General features: G+C 52.3%; 1 protein-coding gene across 2 annotated transcripts in view; it reads right to left on the bottom strand.

Annotated features, from left to right (window-relative positions):
- STARD8 (StAR related lipid transfer domain containing 8) overlaps nucleotides 1-7738 on the bottom strand; it is a 59339-nt gene extending 51601 nt beyond the window's left edge. For both annotated transcript variants that reach the window (XM_069100413.1, XM_069100415.1), the window contains exon 1: nucleotides 7545-7738. The gene's annotated coding sequence lies outside the window, so the exon portion shown is untranslated. The remainder of the gene's footprint in view (nucleotides 1-7544) is intronic.
- Between the last annotated feature and the right edge of the window lie 209 nt (nucleotides 7739-7947).

Here is a 7947-nt window from a genome sequence, read left to right as displayed (position 1 = left end):
TCTCTCTCTCTCTCTCTCTCTCTCTCTCTCTCTCTCTCTTCCGCTCTTCTCCCTCTCTCTCTTCCTCTCCTCTCCTTCTCTTCTCTTACCTTCCCTATCTCTCTCTCCCCTCTCCTCTTCTCTCTTCATCTTCTTTCTCTCTCTCTCTCCCTCCCCCCCCTTCCTTCCTCCCCCCCCCCAAAGCCCATGAAGATGGTAGGGCTTGGCACCAGGCTTTGTGGGAAAGTCTCTATAGACCTCACTGAAAGACACTCTTAGCCACAAGGTTAATTAGTCCAACTTCGGGGCACGAGTCATTCTTGGCCACTGACTTAAGCAATAAGCTTGGACCAGATCTCCAGCTTTTTGTGGCTCCCCACACATAAACACACCCCAGCAGAGGAAGCAGACTAGGGGTCTCTATTCTCCAGGAGAAAGGGAGAAAGACTGAATGGATCTTCCCTGGAGCCAAGGGAAGACCTACAGTCTTTAGATAAGACACAGTTGCTGGTCCTCAAGGACAATGGCGTCCAGTAAGGGGTGGGTAGGAGCCATGGGCCACCCATCCCAGAACTGCAGGAAGGCCTGGCCTCAGCTCCCTCCTTGGTCCTCAAAGCAGGCTACCATGGAGTAGGGAGGCCCAGAGGGCTTTCCCAAGTGCCCAGTGCCCACCGAATGGGGCAGGCGGATGAGAGCAGCATGGCCAATCCATCTCCCCTAGGGACCTTTTCTGGGGCCTAGACACCTTAGGCAGACCCCTGGTAAGCTTTCTCTGCTGGAGTGTGTTTATGTGTGGGAAACATACAGGCCCCTTTGCAGAATCCCAGTTTAGCACCTCCATACATAATGGAGGGACATGCTAAATTTCGGCTCAAAGTTGGTGATAATAAATCGGGTATTATTTCCCCCATCCTAGTTCACAGACTCCTTAAAACCTCCACCCATGGACCCCAGGTTTAGAAGCCCTGTTAAGGGGTGGCTAGGTGGCACAATGAATAGAGCACCAGCCCTGTAGTCAGGAGGACCTGAGTTCAAATCCAGCCTCAGACATTTGATACACTTACTAGCCATGTGACCCTGGGCAAGTCACTTAACCCCAATTGCCCTGCCTCCCACCCTCCAAAAAGAAAAAAAAAAACAGAAGAAGAATCCCTGTTAAAAGTCAACTGTTTACCTTTGGTTGAGGTTTACAGTTTGGGGAACCAGGAGACCCAGGCTCTACCCTCCACTAGCTGTGTGGGCTTAGACAAATGACTTTCCCTCTCTGGGCCTGAGTTTCCTCCTTTGTAAAACGCTTGGACTTGCTACCGGTACACTCTCAGGAGCCTTAAGACTGCCAAGCCTAGGCTCCTGGGAGGTGGGTACCAGCAGCTACATCCCCTCCACTGCCCCTCATCTTCACACCTTTGCTTGGCTGCTGGATTCTGAGTCCCAGACCAGTCTCTGCAGACTGAACTTGTGGGCGGCATCGGAGGCTGGTGGGAACATGCAGGCCTCACTATCTTATTTACTGTCCACCCAATGTCTCCTGGCCTCCAAAGGGAGGCATTTAGCACTCTCACCTACGCTTACTAATGCTGGAAAGGAACATAAAATGATGGTCTCCAAGCCCTGGCTGGGAGCCCAGCTCGGCCTGTCCAACTACTGCCTGGAGAACCTGCCACTCTTCCGGCTTCCTGCAAGATCAGGGGGCAGGTTCTCCTTTGCAGAGGTGGGGGACTATGGATGCAGAACATCATACATCACATCTGCCTTTTTTTGTGGGTTGGGTTTCTCCCCTCTTTTTTATTCTTTCTTATAAGAGACAAAATCACATGAGATAGATAAAAATTTATTTTTTAAAAAAGGGACTGAACTGGATGATCCCTAACATCACAGAATTTAATGCACTTAGATATAACCCCTCCTTTTGCAGATGGGGAAATAGAGGCCCAGAGAAGAAAAATTACTTAGAATCCAAGACTTGGAGCCAGAAAGGGCCTCAAAGACATCTAGTCCAATCTCCTCATTGTACAAAAGAAGGAAACCGAGGCCCAGGAACTTGCTTGAGGGCATGTAGCTAGTAGAAGGACCAAATCAAAAGCCAGGCCCTGACTCCCAATACAGGGCTCCTTCTAATCAACAGTCTGTGTCTCTCTGCTCTCTGAGGTTCTAGACAACTCTGGTTCTCTGTGAAAACCTGCCTGGCTTTGGAGGAAGTCTGCACACCCTGGAGGGAAGAGAGAGCCAGCAAGGGTTTGCTTCTGAATGTGAGGAAGCCCCAGGCTGAGCCAGAATGATTAGAGGACATGCTAGGGAAAATGTTCATCCAGGATGCATCCTGTTTTGCTCGGAACTGGCCTCAGAGACTGGGGGAGGGGAGAGGAGTAGGAGTGGGGAGGGCCCAGTTAGACTATGACCTCTCCAGAGCTCAGTCAGTCAGTCAACAAGCTTTTAAAGTTAAGCACCAGGATGAAAAGGCCCACCTGGGTTTTGCATCACCCCCATACTGGGGAACACGGAAAGGTTTGGAATTCCCTGTTCAAGCTGGAGAAACAAAGTCCCACAGAAATTCACAGAATTTCAGCAGCAAAATACTCACAAAGGTCCATCTAACACTTACGCACATAAGCTGACCCCAAAGGCATCCCAGAAATGAGAGGGATGGACCAGGTGGGCTTGGGGACAGGAAGATCTGACTTGGACACTTCTTAGCTGTGTCATGCTGGACAAGTCGCTTTACCTCAGTCTACCTCAGTTTCCTTAACTGTTAAATGGGGATAATAACACCACCTAGTTTCCAGGGCTGTCGTGAGAATCAAATGAGGTAATACTAGTAAATGTCTAGTCCAATGGCAAGCACATAGTAGGCGTTATATAAAAGCTTATTCCCTGCCCCCACCCAGCTCCCTCAACACTCAGGAATAGCAGAATCACCATTTACTATTTGTGTCACCTTGGGGAATGCCACCCTCCTTCTCTGGGTCTCAGTTTCCTTATCTGTAACGTGGGGAGAACATCTATCATAGCACTTTATGTAAGGAAAGTGCTTTATAATCTACGTGGCAACGTGAGTTCTCTTGGGTCTATGTTCTAGGTCCAATGGTGGGTTCTCCACTGTCCTTCCATCTCGGATCAGCTGATCAGTGTTCTCTCACCCCTTTCAGCTAAAACATCCTCTGTTCAAAGGCCTTTCTAGCCTTCTCCCCACCAAGAGCTCTGACAGCTTCTGATCATGCATAGGAGGTCTCCTTCAGTCAATGCCCATGGTACAGTGGGAGGAAAAACACAGGCTCAAGAAAAAGAGGGCCTGGATTCAAATCCCACTTTCGATACTTACTGCCTGTGTGACCTTAGGCAAGTCATTTCCAGTCTCTAGTCATGTTTCCTTCTCTGTAAAATGTTGGGGCCAGACCACTATATTATAGTGGGATATATAGATTGGATAAGATGGCCTCTTGGGAACTTTCCAACTGTCAACTTTCTGCATTCTCCAACCTTGAAGGTCTCTGAGCTATGGATCTAAGAGCCTATCAGTGACCTTTTACCCCAAGGCCTCTCTTCCTCCTATTTCCCTCACACTGTCGACTGCACTGCCCAGTCACCCAGGCTCACAACTCCTTGCTCTTTCCCCCCTACCTAACGTCCATCTCCTGCCAGCATCTCTTGAATACTCTCCCTTCCCTCCTGCAATGAGCCCCCACCCTAGTGCAGGCCCTCATCATCTCACCCCTGGCCTATGGCCACAGCCTGCTGGTGGGTCTGCCTGCCACAAGACTCTCCCCAATCCAGTCCATTCCCCACCAGCTGCCAAACTGACCTTTAAAGTACAAGGCTAGGAGAGGCTAGGTGTTGCAGTGAATAGAGCACCAGCCCTGGGGTCAGGATCTGAGTTCAAATCTGACCTCAGACACTTGACACACTTACTAGCCGTGTGACCTTGGGGAAGTCACTTAACCCCAATTGCCCTGCCCTTCCCCCTCCAAAAAGCAAAAACGAAAAACAAAGTACAAGGCTGACCTTGTCATCCCTGTACTCCACAACTGCAATGGTTCCCCATTACCTCCTCATATCAAGTATGAAACCTGTTTGGCTTTGAGACCTTCCCTAAACTGACCCCTTCCTACCTTTTCAACCCTCTTGCATCTTAGGCCAGGAATCTGAGTACTCAGGAAGCCAGTGACAGCGGCCTTCCTTCCACAAGACTGGCCATCTCCTGCCTCCAGGTATTGGCCCCCCAGCTGCCCATCCCCAGTACCTGGAATGTTCTACCTCCTCATCTCCCCCTCCCCTCCTGGCATCCCTGCCTTCCTTTAGTTCCTAGCTAAAATCCCACCTCTTCTGGAAGCTCTTTCCAATCCCCCTTAATGCTACCACCCTCCCCCTGGTAATCAGCTCCAAATGATCTGTCTAGAGCTTGTTTGAACATAATTGTTTGCATGTTTTCTCCCCCAATTAGACTGTGAGCTCCTTGAGGGCAGGGACTATCTTTTACCTTTCTTTGTATCACCAGAGCTTGGCACAGTCCCTGACACATAGAAGGTGCTTAATAAATGTTTGCTGACTTGATCTTAGGCAAGTACTTCCTCTCCCTCAGTTTCCCCCTCTGTAAAATGAGGAGTTGGACTCCATGGCCTATGAGGGTCCTGGTGTGGAAGACTTATTCAGTGCTGACCCCATGATTTATAAGTTGTGCTGCCCTGGGTGAGTCTTGTCTGGGACCCTACCTAACTAAGTCACTTCCTCTCCCTGGGCCTCAGTTTCCTCCTTTGTAAAAATCCCAGAGGTTGACTTAGAAGAGCTCAAAAGTCCCTTCTAGCACAAATATTCTGGGCATCTGAGAGGCCTCAGTTCGAAGCAGGCAGGAAGGTGGGTGGGGGGGGGCTGTGTAACCTAGCCAAAAACAACCCCAAGCCTGACCTTTCCTTCCTTCATTCCAGGAGATGAAAGTGAGGCCCAGAAGGCAGCCTGGGGCAGGGAGTGCAGACCACAGGGGTCTCACAGTAACAGGCTGGAAAAGAGCACCTGGGACCCGGGGACACCCTTCTGGGAAGTAAACTGGCTTCCAGAAGGCCCCAGCTTCAATCCTCTGGCTCAGGGGGAAGGGAAGTGGAGTGTTTTTGTCAGGCCTGCAGTAACCCAGCTGAGCTGGGCCCTCGGCCCTCCCCCAAAGCTGGGTGGCTCCCTGCCCCCAGCCTAGTGTTCCACCTGATTTGGTTGCAGGACCATCTCAAGCTCTTGCATGTGCATAGCGTGTCTTAGCCCAAGGATCTCAAAGGGAACTCCTTTCCTACAGGCAAAGAGCTCAAGAAATCAGCCAGAGAAAACTGATGGTAGCCCCCGCCCTGGGGAGCCATGGGAGGAGTGGGGCAGGGGGAAGGGCTGCCCCTCTGATCCAGCCACACTGCCCCCAACTTCCTCAGGCCTGGTGCTGCCAGTGGCTCCTGGCTGACCTTGACCAAGTCTCCCAGAAGCTAGTCAAGGACAGCAAGTGATTCCTCTGAGATTGAAGTTGGCCAAGCCGGAAGAGGCCAGCTATCTAGTCTAAACTCTTCATTTTACAGGCAAGGAAACTGAGGCTCAGAAACAGAAAGTAACTCATGTAAGGTCCCAATTAGGCAGAAAGGGCAAAAGTCACTACTCCCAACCCAACTCCCTTGCCTCCCAAGGTGAAACTAGATCACATCCTTTCCGACTCACAGATTTTCTGGAGTCACTTCACCCTCTGATCCTCATCTGTAAAATGGGCAGGGGGCTGGATTAGACCACATAGCATTCTCCTTTACACATTCTGGCCGGGCTGTTCCTCACCCAGCATGCCATCTGTCTGGGGGCTTTTGCATAGGTTACATATGCCTCACACACTCAGTACCCATCCCTACCTCCTGGGGTCTCTCATTTCCTTCAAAGCTCAGCTCAAAACCCAGGCCTTTCCTGATCCCCACCACCACCACCCCCCAGTGGCTAGTGCCCAACCAACCCCCACTCCCCAAACTGCCCTGCATTTATATGCAGATAGACATTTCCCCCCACAGATTGTAAACTTCCCCAGATTTTGCCTTGGAATTTGGAATGGAAAGCCTCAAACACATAGTAGGCACTTAGTAAAGGCTCCAGGGACAGAAACTCCCTCAAGGTCCCTTCAAGCTGACAGGAGATTTAGTAAGCATTTAAGAAAGCTTTGTTGGGGGTTTCTTGCTCTCTGTAGCTCAGTGAGAATTTAGCAGCCCGGGAAGTGATTTCATTCTATTCCCTTCTCCCGTAGTGGAAGAACACTGATTTTTGAACCAGGAGAGAGCTAGGTTCAAATCCTGTTTCAGAAATTTGCTACCAGAGTGACCTAACCCCTCTGAGCCTCAATGGCATCATCTGTAAAAGTAAGGTAATAACAGTGCTTTATTCATTCCGGCATTTCCTGGAACCCCCTAAAAAAAATGAACTGCCCTCGGGAAACTTACATTCTACTGGGGGGGGGGACATAAACAGGTGGGGGTGAAGCGGCTGCAAAACAGATATAAAGTATTTCCCCAAGGTGAGAATCAGGACAGGTGGTTCAATGGGAGAGGCAGCATTTCATCAGCCTTTGAAGGAAGCCAGAGATTGGGAGAGCAGAGGTAAGGAGGAAGTGCTGGGTACTGGGGCAAGCGTATGCAAAGGCATGGGGACAGGAGATGAAATCCTATGTCCAGGGAATAGCAAGGAGGCCGGTTTGGGTGGAATGCAGAATCCAAAGAAGAAAACTATATTAAGTAAGCCCGGAAAGGCAGGCTGGGGCCAGATTGTGAGGGGCTTTCTAAAAGCCAAACAGAGGTGTTTGTATTTGATTTTGGAGGCCAGAGGGAGCCACGGGAGCTTCCTGAGCAGGGGAGTGACAGGGTTGGATCTATGTTTTCAATTTCCGTTAGTATTATTATTCATACTAAGAAATTCCCAGATGCTTCTCAGAAGGGGAGAGGAAGAAAACATTTCTGTCCCTGTGAGCCACACATTGAGTCCTGAACCAGATACCTTTAAAGCAGGGGCTTTGGGGGAGGGGCAGGCAGGGTGGGGGTGGGTAGGGAATGAAGATGGACTCCAATCTAGATTCCTCCCCCCTACCCCCCACCTAACTTGCCTCTGCTGAGGGAAGGGGGTGGGGAGAGGGGATGTCACTCGTAGACCTGGCAGAGACCCAGTGAACTCACTCCATGCTGGGCGAGCAGACTAACCTCACTCCCACCTCCGCCCAGCTCCAGTGTCTATCCCCAGCCCCAAGCCCTGGGTCATTTACTCAGGCACCTCTTCCAGGAAGCCCGCCTTACAAGGGTTCTGAGCGATACCTTCATTTGACAGATGAGGAAACTGAGACCCAGGGAGGGTAATGCCTAGTCCAAGGTCACACGGCTCGTGATCCAGCTGGGATCCTCGAACTGACCCGGTCCAGGGAGACCGCCTTCTGCCGACTCCGACCCAAGCCAGAGCTCCGGAGCGCTCGGTCCCAGGCTCTCTCGGAAAGCGCTCCCGAGGGCGGCAGACGCGCGGCAAACGGGACTGGAAGGCGCCCGGTGGCCAGGATCGCGTCCGGCCCCGGGACAGCGCCGGCTTACCTGGAGGCAGCGTCGGGGCTCTGCCTGGGGCTGGGTGCGGGGAGCGCACGCTGCTTCTACTCAGCGCGCGGAGGCGTCGGAGGAGGCCCAGGGAGCCCTGCGGGGGTGGGGGCCAGTCGAGCCACGGCCAAGGCCACCACGGGGCTCGCGTCCGTCGGCCGGCGAGCTCCAGAGCCCCCAACTCCTCGCACAGCCCGGGGGCTCGGCTGGGGGAGGAGGGAAGGGGCAGCGGGGAGGGCTGCGCGGGACCCGCCCACCCCTGGATGCACTGGCCAATGAAAGCCGAGCTCGGCCGCGGCCCGCCTCCCTGCAAAGGGTTTCAAAGTGAGGGGGGGGGGGGGGGCTCCTGCCTCCAGCCTCCACCAATGGCCAGGCAGCTGCAGATCCCTCGTGTCACACGGCG

Source organism: Petaurus breviceps, unplaced genomic scaffold (assembly GCF_028583685.1).
Source record: "Petaurus breviceps papuanus isolate PSGF00001 unplaced genomic scaffold, PetGlider_PUasm1.0 400, whole genome shotgun sequence".
In the NCBI taxonomy this organism is placed as follows: Eukaryota; Metazoa; Chordata; class Mammalia; order Diprotodontia; family Petauridae; genus Petaurus; species Petaurus breviceps.
The sequence above is the reverse complement of the archived record's forward strand: the minus strand, read 5'-3'. Positions and strand labels throughout refer to the sequence as shown.